Source organism: Thunnus albacares, chromosome 18, assembly GCF_914725855.1.
Source record: "Thunnus albacares chromosome 18, fThuAlb1.1, whole genome shotgun sequence".
In the NCBI taxonomy this organism is placed as follows: Eukaryota; Metazoa; Chordata; class Actinopteri; order Scombriformes; family Scombridae; genus Thunnus; species Thunnus albacares.
Window position 1 is genome coordinate 17,890,637 of NC_058123.1, and position 15,311 is coordinate 17,905,947.

Below are 15,311 nucleotides of genomic sequence, written 5' to 3' on the forward strand. Positions count from 1 at the left end.
TATTCTCTCCCTGCCTTCTCATTTCTTTTACATGCACACTTATCTTTTTGCTGCCACTAGTGATGTGTCAGCAGACACAAACGAGACGAGACGCCGTAAAGTCGACAGTGCACCGGAGGGAAAGAGAGAGAGGGATAGAATGGGGGGGCGAGGGGGGAATGGGTGAGGAAGAACAGATTTAGGGAGAGAACGACAATCCTTTTTGCATGTGTGTAATCATGTCTGTGTGTGTGGGTGTGTTTATGCAAAGAGCCTGAGGGTCTATCTGACATTATCCTGCCTAGAACAATCCAGATATTGCCCCCAAAACTTTCCCATCATGCACTGCTTTCAGTTTGGGACAAGCACATGCATGGACACACAGATGCCAAAATAATAAGGAATCTATGTGACAAATGATCCATAGCTTGTGAACATAGTCTTAGGTTTTGTGATTAATGTTACTGTATTGTATTATATGTTTTTATTTTGCATTTAGGGTCTGATTGCATTACATTATATGTGTAATATCACAAAATACTATGTAGCCTAATAGTTCTGTAACTTGTTCATCTTTTATCATCAAAACTTTATCATCATGTTGATTGAGCTTGTTTCTCTTGTATTCATCACACTTCTATGTCTATGTCATGTCACCTGTCACCTCCAATTAAGTAAGCAGACTTCCTTATATGTCCAGAGATACACAAACCAACCAGTAATTATGCAGGAATAATGTAACACAACATGGCTTCAGGCTTTCCGTCAATTAATTTACTTTCATTTGGCTTTATTTAGGAATATACACCATGTGAGCACATTATAAAAGTCTTAAATCTGGATTTTATATGGGGCACCTCTACAAGGCCGTTCTATGACATCAGGTAAAAATGCAGGATCTGTCTTTGTTGATATTGACTCAACTGCTGCAAATTCCTTACACATTTTAAAATAATCAAATTACCAATACTAATTGACAAGCAGTAAAGATGTTTGGGGCCCCTAAGGGTCTCGGCCCCCAGGGCAGTTAACCCACTTTACCAGGTTAATCCAGTTTTGACAAAAAGATTGTACTTAATTGCATTAGATTGTGTTGATGTCACTGTATATTGATAATACAGTTAAAGATTACTTTGAATTCTGTTATTGAATTTTCTTTTCTTTCAAAAAAAAGGAAAAGCTGTGAATATGAGGTAAACTGACTCCTAACCACTCTGACACACCTCACCCTGCCTAAAAGCGTGTACACATAAATACACACACACACACACACACAGCGGGAGCGTGAGAAAAATGGATAAAAGCAAAATTCACCCTGATATGACCAATCCAACCATCTCATTCTCTCATAATATAAATATTTCAACGCTCCACACTCTCAGAGCGCACTAATCTCCACTTCTGCATGTTTGAATAATGAATGCAATAAAAACTCTAACAGCTACTTTTAACGTTGCCTCAAACTGCCCCTCGTCTGATGTGAATGAAAGAGGCGAGGAGTTGTAGGGGTGGAATGGATAATTAGGAGGAGACGATGAGTGAAGAGTTGGAGAGGAGTAAAGAGAGAGAGAGAGGGAGAGAAAGAAAAAGAGAGCAGTGAAACAGTTCGGGTTCAGAGGCTGATAGCAGGGGAGTACTCTGGCATAAACAGAGACATGTGGATCACATGACAGAGGGTAACAAGTAGAAAACAGTATGTCACATCCATGGATGGATCCCCAATATGTCTTGTTGATAGGATTTAGGAAACAGAGTGAAAGGACATGAGACACAGGAAGGTACAGACAGAGAAAAATGATCCTTCCAGGGACAGTAGTGTCCGTTTTCCTAATAGCATTTAATGAACATTTTGTTCCAGACAGAGGGCCCGTTTGTTTTTCCACCTTGGCTGAACCTTGGGCAGAGGACAGGTGTAATTTTTTAATTATCTTTATAGAGTTTGCTGTCACATAATGCATACAGCTTGTGTGATTAACTGCAAGAGAGAAGCTTAATGGATTCCTCTTCTAAATGCTGCTGCAGCTTCTGGTTTTCACTATAACCAGAGGACATAGTGAAGGTTGACTGTCAGGTTCAGGCTGGTGTGTGATGGAGTACACTTGCAGCTTTTTGAGTTTGTCTAAGGACACACAAGCTCCCTCTCTTCACCACTTCTCCTCACTGCTCTTTCACTTTTTTTCTATTATTCACCTGACTTGTGAAAATGATGTCTTGATAAAACTCATGTTATATGCAGTGTTGCTTATAAGCTCCCCAGAAATGTGTGCGTTTTGTTTTTTTTTAATGTAATGAACATTTCCAGCCTATTAAAAAACTCTGACAGACTTCTGCTTAGAAGTCATCCAGCGTCTTGTCTGCCTTCTGTCATCCCCCCCGTAGCACCCATAGCCAATCTGAGCCTGTGACTAAAGCGCCATCTCCCAGGCTGCACATTCCAGGCTGCGTTCATTCACTGGGTCCGCAGGCACTATAGAGCCACCTCTGGATTTAAGCGCATTTTACTAGTCTCCGCGCACTGCTCGGACGTCGCTCTGCAGGAATCGGCGATTACACGGAGATCCAACAACCGTGCATCAAATACACAGTCGCATATATTCTCTTGGATTAGCCAGCTGTAGACACTTTGTAGCCCCAAAGCGACTGGCCGGCTTGCTTTTCGCCAAAAATTGGATGCAACGAGAGGAACATACAGGAGAGGGAGGGGATAGATAGATAGATTGATAGAGAGAGAAGCGAAAAGCCTCGCGTCGATTGGCCGCCGAGCAAATATCTGACCTCGACCTCCTCGGACGGTGGGAAACTGGTTGTTGAAATGGAGATGTCGAGATTTTCTATCCTCCTGTCTCCTCCTCCAACACACATGCTGTCGAGGCTGATGATGATGATGATGATGTTTGCGTAGGAGTGTTTTATTTTGCGGGCAGCGTCGGTTAACCAGTCTCTACTGTTCAAACAACTCAAACAGACAAGCGGTGGATGGAACTGTGTGGCTGCTCCAAACAGCCCTTCCAGAGATATTATCCTTGCAGCACGGCAGATCATCATCTTTGTCGCCTTTGGAGTGTTTTTCAGTTGCAAGTCTGGAATTGGACAGATAATATTTTGCATGCTGATGACAAGAATGTGTCGCGAAAAGTAGTCTAGAAGCACATTACAGTAGAACATTGTCTTGGGCATTTTTGCAAAGGAGGCATTTGCGATTTTGTATTTTTTTTAATTAACTAAAGAGGATCGAGCCAATTGGGGTTTATTTTTTTTGGCTCGAGTCGAACTCCATCTCTACTTCGACAGCTACATTTGGGACTTTTTTTTCATTATTCAGTGACTGAGGTCGACACACACTAAAAGCCAGCAAAGGTCGGGACCTGAGCTCCAAGGAGCCACCACTACCCCTACATGTGACCTGCTGAATTCCTCTTATCTCTGAAGGTAAAGACCTTAAAACCAGAAATTTACTGTAGCTGGAAATACTTCAACCCATTTGAGGTTTGACTTCAGTTAACTCATCCTCAGGTTGGATTGTTGCGTTGGTTTCATTTTAGCAAAAACAAATACATCTGCCAGTCAAGTCATGCATGCTGTGGCAAACAAAAGAATAGATAGATAGATAGATAGATAGATAGATAGATAGATAGATAGATAGATAGATAGATAGATAGAGCGCTTGGTGAGTTTCTCATTTCAGCACCATGGACAGAACCACAGTTGCCTTTCAGCAGCAAGAATCTGCTTTTATTCTCCCTATTTTATCCATACATGTATAATTGATTTATAGTCCATATACCACACATTCAGTACAATGTACATATAGTAGAGTGTGTTTGTAGAAGCTAAATTAACCTATGGTCCAGATACAGTTAGTGGGTAAGTGGAGTTTGAATGAACAGATGCAGATATACAAACAGGCAGAAGGATAGATGAGAGAGGGTGAAAGCGAGGGAGAGGTTCAGTGCTTTGTATGACAGACTTGCTGGCTGGCCGGCTTGCCACATGCTGACAAAACAGCATGGCTTGTGAGCCACAGCTACTGTCACCAACTGTTAGCCATGGTCACATCCAAACTGTTCACTCCAGATATTTTTAGGCGGAGTGGAAATGCAACATTAAAGCCATGCAGTAAAGCGTTTGAATACAGTTAGAATGACACAATATTTTAGGCAAGGAAATGAGCAGGATGCAGCCCACCACCTACTGGGTGTTTTGGAAACACTGTGGTGGATGAACTAATAACTAGCCAGCGAAAATGTGATCACAAGTGAAGCCGAGAAGATTAAATCACAGCTTCCAGTGTTTATATTTGATAAAGGAAAGTGTTTGCTGTCAGCAAAAACAGCACATGGGCATTACTTGAGGATTTGAAGAAGAATCTTGAGTAAATTGTCCCTGAAAAATAATACATTTTTAACAACCCATGTTATGAAAATACAGAGAAATACTTAAAACTCAACAGCGTTTTTTATATGCTCTAGTAATGACCTCTTAAAATGACCTCCATAGTTTATGTGTCATAAAAGAGATTTGGAATAGTTTTGAAGTCCCCTTATCTCTAACAAATGTATTTTGGTCTTGAGGAAAACTTTCTAATATATCTTCTACTAAAAGCACAATTTCATACTGTAAAATAACTGATTTAAAGATATCACCACAACCCAATACAGCATCTGTACCTCAGACCTCCACTGTGCTGTTTGACAGTCAAAAATGTCAGCTCCACTTCAGACTCTTTGCTTAATCTACCCAGAAGGAATAATACTCATTATGCTCTACTGTGCTTGCGTATCAGCAGAAGTGATTTGGGCTTATTACATTACATACTTATGTCCTCTCTTGTGTCTAGTTACTTGAGATACCTTATTTATCTAAATGCCTCACCTGTTCCTCATGCACTTAAAAGTTTTGAAATCAAATTTTACCACAGCCCTCAAGTCATTGTCATGACATACAGATGAGTGACATGTTAAAGACAAAAAAAAAATGATGAGAATGATGCTAGGAGGTTTTAGAGTAACTTATTAGACAGCACTCTCCACCACCATCACCAAACACCAAATCTTTCGGAAGAATGTTGTTGTATCCCTCCAGTAGAGTTAAAGAGACTTGTGAAATCCATTTCAAGGAGCATGGATGCTGTTCTGGATGCTTGTGGTGGCCAAACACTTTTCTGAGATATATATTTTTTCTTTGAATCTGTGTCTAACTCAGCATGTTATTTAGAAAATTATTCTTATTCAAGGCTCCAGCCAGGTGGAAAGAGAAATGAAGGTTGCACATTCAGTCAGATTGATACCTGCGAGTCCTCAGCATGAGCTCATTGAGCTACAGTGAATTCAGCTATGATGTCAAGGGTGTTATTTTTAAGTCATGCCCACGCTGTCTTAGTTATAGCTTCACAGTGACTGATTTTAAACACTCCCTATCATATCCTGTCATGTCCTATCATATCATATCAGTGAAACTATGACCCAAAGCAAGTGTGGGGAATGACAAGTAGGATTAAAACCATGCAATGGTCTAAACAGAAAAGAAATACACACACACCTATAGTACATACTGTGTTTTTAGAGGGCCTTCAACAATGCAAGACAAGGCGGGGCTTATGTTCCCATGGCGACTTTCTCAATGACCCTTGGAACAACCTTGGCCCCCAGGGAGATCAGTCATACTCTTGCATGTACACACACACAAACACACACACACACACACTCAAGTCCCCCTCGGAGCGTGACTATGAGTGACTGTGTGTTTCTTGTCTGCTTGCTGCTGCTGCTGCTGCTGCTGCTGCTTCACCATCCTCTCAGTCATACAGCAGGAGAAAGAAGAGGAGGAGAGAGAGGGAGTTGAAGGACAAGGAGATGAGTAGGATGGAAGAGCAAATTTCAAAGACAGATGGGTGATGAAAAAAGATGAAGAAAGGTGTAGAGAGAAGAGCGCATATAAAACAGGGTGAGAGGGATGGAGAGGAGGAGGAGGGAAGGTTTAAACACTGGCAAGAGTCAAGAGAAAATGCAATTACAGAGGCAGCATATCCACTTCTTTTTTTTTATCTGGGCATTTGAAGTGTACTCACATATCAAGCTTAATTACTTTTAAAATGCACTATTGGGAGGAGGGAATCATGATAGATCCGCTGTGGTAGAGATAAAGAGGAGAAAGGAGAAGTGGAGTGGATGGATGGAGACTGGGGGAAGGGAATATGGCTGCTCAATGATCATGTTAAACAGTCACCAACCCGTTCCTCCCCTCCCCCTCGGCACCGCGCTCTGTTCCCCTCACAGCTACACCCCTGACATGCTCACACATCACGGTCACGCACAAATGGGTTACCGCGCAGACACCAGTATCACCAGCGCACGCGTTCCAGGCGCAGGCGCACACACACGCGCACAAGTCACTGGCCAGCTGATTGTAAAAAACTGAAGCTCACTGCAAGAGAAGGAGGGAGGTGAGGCGGGGAAGGAGAAAAAGAAGGAGGAGAAACAGCAGCAGAAGAAAAGCTGTTGTCCCTTTATATGTGTCCTTCACTTTCTGTGATTCATTCAAGGCAGTTTCATTATCATGTGTGTTGAATTTTCGTGCACATATGACATGAATAGTGCCAACAATTGTGCTTTTTTTCCAAGATGGGTCATATTTTCATAGTCCCTGCCATCATTCCTACAGTTGTTAACATTTTACTCACCAACTTAATCACTGAAACAAGATGACATCACTAGATGCACTTCACAATCAGGCCAAGTAAAACAAGCAGTCAGATTATCAGACAGGTTGTGAACAAACTCCCAGTTTATCCCAGTTATCTAAAACAAAGTAGTCTGAAGTAAAAGTGGTGAAGGGCAAGGTTCCTGGTAGCTCTTCAAAGAGTAAAAGATGTTTAAAATGGACAGTTTCTGCAATAATTTTGACTAACCTTCTCTAGAACTTGTCTGATTGTCTGACCACTCGTGTTACTTGCTCTACTGCACCCTTTGTTGTTGTGTTCCCAGATCTCAGCATTGGATTTTGAAGATTGCAATGCAATGAGTATCCGCACACTGAATCGAAGCTCTCTTTAATTTTATTTTGCAACAGGTCTTCCTCAGGCAAAATGCTTTTAAAATGCTCTATGACACAGTATGAATGATTGCTGAAGCTACAAAAATAAGACCCATGTTTTTTTAAAATGTTGAATTTTCCTTTAAGCCTTGCACAACTGGCCTGTCTGTCCTTGTATATAGCCTGCAGCATGCTGCATATATTACACACTAAATATAAAGGCAGACTGCTCAGACTAAGTTTAAAATTTGCATTACATCTGTAAATATAACATAAACTATACATTTCAAGGAAGCCTAGGGGCTTGCTCATTACAAATGTTATGGTCTAAAGCCTTTTTTCAAAGTCTTTGTGCGCATGGAGTATTAGCTGTGGAATGTTAAATCTGAGACTAAAAAGTTGCAAACGTCAACATGCTCCTTTTGGAAAGTGATGAAGCCCAATGAATTTAAGAACAAGCTAGCTCAGCAAGGTCGTGACTTACTCTGCCATAAGAGTTGATCACAACAAACGTGCACAAGACAAGAGATTCTCATTCATAAATTCCTCTCTTTTTGGTGTGTTGTACCTAATTATACGTCTCTGTGGTGTCTGTGAAGATTCTCAGTCATCCAGGTCATGGTTATCCAAGGAGGGTTGAATCGAGGGCAGCTGGACTTGGTTATAGATACTTGAAAACATTTCACCTTTCAGGGGCTTCTTCAGTTCTAACTGACGGGTGGGCAGTCCTAGGTTTTTAACATCTGTGGGGTCATTATCAAGGTCATTGACACCACTTGTTTCGTTAGTGCTCCTGGCTGTTGTAACGTCAGTCGTTAGGGTCACTGGAGTTGTCACATGAGACCAAATGTGAGTTGTTGTCCTCCTCTGTTGAGGGATGGTTTCTCTACTTTGACGTAGATAGCCTCCTTCAAACCATCTGTACTCCCTATCCAAAATATGTATGTTATTGTTCTTGAACGTGTGTCACTTATCTTTCAAGTGTAGGTAAACTGCTGAGTCTTGACCTGAGGAGTTGGCCCTCCTGTGTTGAGCCATGCATTTGTTTAATGGTTTTTTAATTTCCCCGTAATACCAGTCTGCACATTCCTCACTACATTGGACACTAGATTGCTTTTCTTGTGTTTGGGTGTGTGCTGTTTCAGATAGACCAGTGATGTCTCTGTGATTCTGTTCAACTGCACTGTGCTGACATATTAGCATACAGTAAACTGGGAAAAGTTGGTTCAAGTGCAAACTAGAGGCTAGAACTTTTAAGCGTAATCCACCCACTCAAAAAACAGGAGAGGCGATGGTAAAATGTCAGTCTTTAATAGCCCTGTCGCCATAGTAACTGAAGACCCGCTCCTACTTTTACACACACTGCCTCTTGAGCGATGACCATTAGCACTAACAACCAAGCAATCAGCAGCCTTGAGCTTTCAACACGTTTCCTTCAACCATCTATACAATCATCAAGGATGTGTGCATCCATCCTCTCATCTTCTCCAAGGTGCCCTTTGCTGCCTTTTCTTCTTCATTTGCTTTACATTTTACTATCCTCTTCTTTCTTAGTGTGTTCTCTTGCCCTCTGCCTTTTCCCCAGTCTACTCCCGCTAATCTCTCCTCGTTCATGTTGTTTCTTTCCACAGTCACAGAAATGTGAGCAGAACGTTGTTTCTGTACCTCATAAACTATGTCACAGATGTGTTTGTGTCAGATAAGACCAAAGCAAATTCTGAGATTAAGGCTGTACACAACTCAGTCTGATTTTGCAAGATAAATCCTTTTCAGCATCATCTCGATTTTTATCAAATTTTTTCTGCGCAAACACAAGCAGATGAAGTCACCAGCAAGGAAGAATTTTCGAAAACAGTCTCTCCAACTGCAAAACCCCCACAATTTTAACAGTGACAAAAATAAAACCAGAAGTGTTCACTGCGTAGGATTTCATATCTCAAGAAAGTTTCTGTAAAGTGATTTTCACACTGCATTAAGGAGTTGTTGCGTAGAAAGTGTAAAAAAAAAACCCCAACAATACACCAGTATTAAATCCTGGCTATGATTGGCAACAAGTGCTGCAAACTAAAATAGCCTACAAAATGTGCTGTTTATCACTGTCTTCCAGAATGATACATATGAGCCTTTTCTGAACTGATGCCCCTATCAGCAGAATGACGTATTTTGTGAGTGCCTTTCAAAACTGTTAAAAACAACCAGTGATGAGGATTAATTTGACTGTTTTCTGATATGACACCGACAACTCTTTGGTTAAGACTATGGAATGACGTCATAGTTAAAAAAAAACAAGATGGGAACAGCAGTCTCCCATGTCAAAGTCACACGCTTCCATCCAGCCTCACATCCTTTCTTAGAGAGTTATGGCCGGGGGATGTTGTGTTTATGGCTGTTCTGACTGGCCACACTTGAATGTGGGGGGCCAGCTGTCATAGAGAGGCAACATGACAATTATTTAAAAATGGATATGGATAAACTGCGCACACCTTCATATAGTCTCTCCAGTAAGGCATTTATAATGTTACAGAAATACTTGTGACCAATCATCGCCTGCAGTAGGCGTGAATGCCGGTGGCGGAAAGTTCTAGAAATTGTCAGACCAGTCAATTCCAACTTTGGAAAGATGCGGGGGCAGGGGGTTTCAGATGCTGCTCGACTATTCGACAAGCACTTCTGTTGACAGCAGTTTTTCTTGTGAGGGCAGTCTCTCAGCTTTAGGTAATGATCACCATGGTTTGTCTTAAAAGTGCGTGGACAACACCCAAACTGAAACCATTTAGCCTAGATGTATAAAGCTTCGTAGCCTTTTATTTTATGTTATTCAGTGAACAACCGAGGCAAAGCAACTGATGATTCATCTGGGGGCTCGCTGACAAATTTGTGAATTTGAGGGGGCAGAAGACCAAAGACCAAAGAAGTGTCAAATCCTTGCCAAAACTGACATTAAGGTTTCTATTTTTGTACAGAAGCAAGGCACGAAGCGCGGCTCTGCTTCAGTGAAGTGGCATTTTCCTTAGGCAGTTTTTTCCACTGTGCCAGTGAGGTATTTTGGTGACTCTCCGTGCTTTGTAGTTGGAGGAACGGGGCAGTAGGGGAGGTGTCAGTGGCAATCCAGCTGTGTACTGCTTTTTTGGTGTCAAGGGTAGCTGCATTGCGTGCCTTCTACCATACACCTGCCCAGACCAAGTCAATGGTACACTCTGTATTGACTGAGCTTCACACCCTGCTTTCAGTAATGTAATGCTGATACTGGGAAAGAGAGCAAGTCAAGGGATAGAAAAAGAGAAAGACAGAGAGAGAGAGTATCCCAAAGTTGGGTTTTGTCCATGTTTGGTAAGGGAAAGTGGTACTTTCTAAGAATGCAAAGTATTCAAGTGCATCCATTCTAACTGATGATATTTTTTTGTGTGCATGTTTTTGTGGGTATTTTTTCCCACAGTGCATGTTGCGGTATGCCACAGCTGTGAGATGATCTCATCAGTGCTTCAGATGCTGTACGTAGTAACTTTTGACTCTCCCGAGACTCTTCTGAGTTGTGTAACTTCTTGTAAATACCATGTCTCTGTCTGAATACGTGGGGTGACATGCCACGGGATGCATCCATCTCTGTGTCAGAGGTGCTGTCTTGTGAGTGGCACTGCTGTTCAAAGTGATGTTTAAAACAGAGGTCTACCCACGCTCCCTAAGGCAGTTTACATCAGCTAAACAGACAAGACAATGAGAGTAGTTGAGAGCAGAGAGCGAGACAAAGACAGCAAAGCAAATGGAAGGAGAGGCTAAACAGACCGAGAGAGGGCACCGGAAAAGAGAGAGAGAGACAGAAAGAGAGAGACAGAGAGAGAGAGAGCAGGTGGAAAGCAAAAGCCAGTGAAAGATGACAAAAAGTGAATGACGTGAGTGGCAGTGTGCTGAGAATATGGATGGGGATATAAAAAGATGAAGGAGAGAAGCAAAGCAGAGCAGCGCAGGTGCCCAGCTGCCCTTACTGGAAGCTTGAAGAGGAAAAGACGAATACACACACACACACACACAGACACAAGCAGATGCAAGGCAATTTAGCCCGAATTGCATCCCTTAATTCATAATGATAAATACACACATAACTTTCTAGTTAAGTCTTGTTACACTAACAGACAGAACTGCTGCTAAGAGACTCCTGTGCTTTCTTACCAACACTGATTCTCTTCTCTTCTCTTCTCTTCTCTTCTCTTCTCTTCTCTTCTCTTCTCTTCTCTTCTCTTCTCTTCTCTTCTCTTCTCTTCTCTTCTCTTCTCTTCTCTTCTCTTCTCTTCTGCTGTTCTAACCATATGTTTTGTCCGTTGTGTGCATCAATGGCAGCAACTGGGGTTATGTTGCGGTGAGCACTGAGATAACCTGGTTAGAATGTTATAATACGACTTGACCTTCACTACACCACCTCTTGTTTCATACATTTACTGTGGCATCTGGCCAGGTGTGTGTATGTGTGTATGTCCTTTCAAAGTGTGAGTATGTATCCATCAGGTACTATATGGTGGATTTTAATGCATACATTTAGATGAAATATCAGATGAAATATCCATTATGCTGTATGGGAACATAATGACCGATCAGGTTACGTGTCCTTCACTTACCACGAGCTCACGAGTCTACATCCACACTGTCTGCAAAAACTACCAGCCTCTCTTTCAGCCATCTCTCCTTTGACACACAGGGCTCACCGATACAGATGCATTTTCTTCTGATTTAAAAACCTTTATAGAAAAAAATAGATGTTTAATAGCTAGAAACCATCCAAACTTCTATATGGACTAAAGTAAATGAGAAAAGTTTGTTCACAAAGGTTAGAGGTTGCTTTCAGCTTCAATTCACCCACACTTTCAAGTCACAGACCCTGTGCTGATAACTGTGGGTGTTTTCTTTCAGTTCACAACAAACCTATGTTTGACAAGTTGACAGCAAGTCACACACTGGGGGGTGACCACGCATAAAGACTGTAAACAGCATGGGGTTTGCACACACAGTAGCAAACAGGAAAGGAAATGAAAGCTAGTATTACCTGTGAACTGTGAAGAAACTTCCTGGAGATAGTTGCTCAGAGTTGACTGGCTTCAAACTTGAAAAAACAGGGTGTCAAATACAGTTTTTGATTTTTGTACACTGCTCTACAAGAACTCTGAGGAAAAGCAAAAAGGTTTTGATACATGCTAATGAAATAGCAAGACTTGCTGTAAATTTACATCTGTGCCACCACGGTATTATAATGCAACAACTACTGTTTCAATTGCTACAACAGTCATGTTACATAGTGAGAGGATGTGGTGGTGTCATCTGAAATTTGCAAAATCATGGAAACGGTGACATTGACTGTAATTCTTCATGTAAAATCCAGTATATAAACACAAAATTCATCCAGTAACTACTGTAGGAACATTTGACATTGCTGACCAGATGTGGTCACATTATATCATCCTGGCGTATGTGACCTTGTCATTTGAATACATTTGGATACCTTCCAAGTTGAATTATGCAATATATTAATGTGACTTTATGCATACATTCACTCAGGACTACTTTTTATTGCCTGCTTTGCTGTGCTCAGAGATTGATGCGTCTCTTTACTTGTAACATCCACCTATAGTACTTCCTGTCGAGTGTAAAAATAGTTTTACACAAGCTTTATTCAAATAAAATTAGGTTTGGTCAGCAGTTCCTCGATGTTACATCAGTATTAACTATCCTGCAAACTGATGGTAAATCTAGCCACAGTGATTGGTTTACATGCGTTTATGATTAGCACATTATGTCATGTCAAATATCATTTATTATATATCAATTGGCAGCTTATATGGGACACAAGGGGATGTTTCAAGATGTATTGTCATCAACTTAGTAAGCTAACCAGTCCCCAACCTAGGGCTAAAATTATATGCATCACGCTGTGGCTTAGGGAGGACAAAATAAGTGAGAAGTCTAAAATTGGAATTATCTCATTGTCAAGTGTCAAAGAGCAAATGTAATTTAATGGTGTCTTACCCACTTCTGGAAGAGGAAAATGAATTTAATTTATTTGAGGGCAGTGCATTACCCCGAACAGACCATGTAGCCAGAGGGGAGGTTTGGATGTGTGTGTGTGTGTGTGTGTGTGTGTGTGTGTGTGTGTGTGTGTGTGTGTGTGTGTGTGTGTTTGTGTGTGTGTGTGTGTTTGTGTGTGTGTGTGTGTGTGTGTGTGTGTGTGTGTGTGTGTGTAGGCACCTGCAGTGTACACCCAACATATGATTACACTTTTGAGTGTTTTGAAATAATCTATTAATCTGTCATACAGGGCAGATTCAGCATAGTATTAACTGCTTGGTGTGTTTGCATGGCTAATGTTTTTCACACCAGGAGGTCCTAACGGAGCTCCGAGTGTCACAGCAAACTGTCTCCTCTGTCACTGCGATTTCTCAGGAGCAGATTTGACTGGCACTGAATTTATAAACCAGGACTGAACCAATGGCAGACAGTAGGTAGTGTTATTGGATAGATTTATCATGTTTAGAGTTAGAATAGAATAGAATAGAATAGAATAGCATAGAATAGAATAGAATAGAATAGAATAGAATAGACACACCCATGTGCACACTGTATATACTCAAACACACAGAAAATATGCATTGCCAAGGGTGAACAACACATGGTGAGATTTGGCTTGTTTGTTGTTTTCATTATTGTTATCTCCACCAGGCGTAACCCTGGAGGGGATCATGCATTTGGTCGTGTGTGTGTGTGTGTGTGTGTGTGTGTGTCTGGGTGTGTATCTGTCCGCAGCTAATTTCGCATAATTCTGGGCCCATCAGCCTAATATTTTATGTGCAAATTTATGACTGTATGCTCAAGGACCTCTCGTGGTTGCGATGATTCACAATTTTTGAAAAAACTATTTAACAACACCATTGACTGCTCTGTTTCATGCCGACATTGACTGCTGACTCCTCACTCCTTTTAACCAGCCAGTAGGAGCCACAAGTGATCAATAACTGCTTCAGTTTGGAATCTTGTTTCCGCTAGGGACAACCAATCATGCCTTGTTGCCATGTTAGATCAATCGGTGTCAAATTTTGGTACCTTGAGAGTGGGCTGTGTTGTGAATTCAAATAAATATTGATACGATTCCTTATGAGCCTATTGTAAAACCTAGAATTTTGTCTTTTCAGCAGTCCTCGCCATTTTACAATATGCATTACGACATAGCATAAATATCCATGGAAAAGTTTGGTCTCATCTTGAACCGGAGCATCTGCAGATTAATGCCATACCTGATATGTTATGATCCACTAAAGTTAGGCACAATATGAGATGAATAAATCCCCGTTTTTGTTTTCTTCACTGCCATCTTGACTGTACACACCTGGCGGAGATCTGCACTCAACTGAGTGCACTCTTCTAGTTATTATTATGATTTAATATGAAAGACCAAACAGTGCAAAGCGAGTTTGCATAAATACATCTTGACAGACTGATATTTTGTTGAAAACAGCAGTTTATTTATTTGTTTATTTCCAGCCCTGAGACTGGAAACACTGTTGAGTTGTAGCTCTGCTCTTGTCTGTTGTATTTTTGCAGAGCTAAGCAGAAACATTAGAGTGAAGTTGCTTGAGGTGTGTGTGCGTGTGTGTGTGTGTGTGTGTGTGTGTGTGTGTGTGTGTGTGTGTGTGTGTGTGTGTGTGAATGTGTGTGAGGAGAAGACAGGCATGTTGGAATAAATAGTTTGTTCTGCAGCATCAAATATTGTCTTCTGCTTTCACCTAAATAAATGACAATCAAATATACACACACATACATACAGATAATAAATTTGTGCACTTGCCTCAACTACAGTATGACTTGTATGCTATATATGCTATATACTCAAGTAAGCCTATGTTTACAGAATATGTTGATTGCAATTTTATTATCACGTGTATTTAACAACCTTGAAACACCAGGCTGACAGTCATCCATCCGATGCCACCGGGCCATCACTGAGCCTCTGTAGCAGACCCCTGGCTTTAGTTTTTGTGATGTGCCCAGCATTGCTGGCACTATTCAGAGCTCATCAGTGGCTGATTGAGCATGAATTGGCAGCAGAGACAGTCAGTGAGATACTTATACATTATACAGGCCAAGTAGGAGTAGCATTCCTGAGACTCCTGAGATACCTGTTGCACTTGTTCTCACTGTGGACATTTTTGTGTGCTTAAACTTTCTTAGGGTTACTCCTTGTCTCCACTAGTGGCTCAAAATGTATCCAGAAGCTTACAAACCTTTTTGGCTCCTTTATGTGTGTGCTCTGTAAAATTTTA

At 41.3% G+C, this 15,311-nt stretch overlaps 1 protein-coding gene across 1 annotated transcript in view; it reads left to right on the forward strand.

Moving 5' to 3' along the window:
* Positions 1–1,167: 1,167 nt before the first annotated feature.
* Positions 1,168–15,311, forward strand: part of fam163ba (family with sequence similarity 163 member B, genome duplicate a) — a 30,547-nt gene continuing 16,403 nt past the window's right edge. Inside the window, exon 1 of the mRNA XM_044334481.1 lies at positions 1,168–3,408. The gene's annotated coding sequence lies outside the window, so the exon portion shown is untranslated. The remainder of the gene's footprint in view (positions 3,409–15,311) is intronic.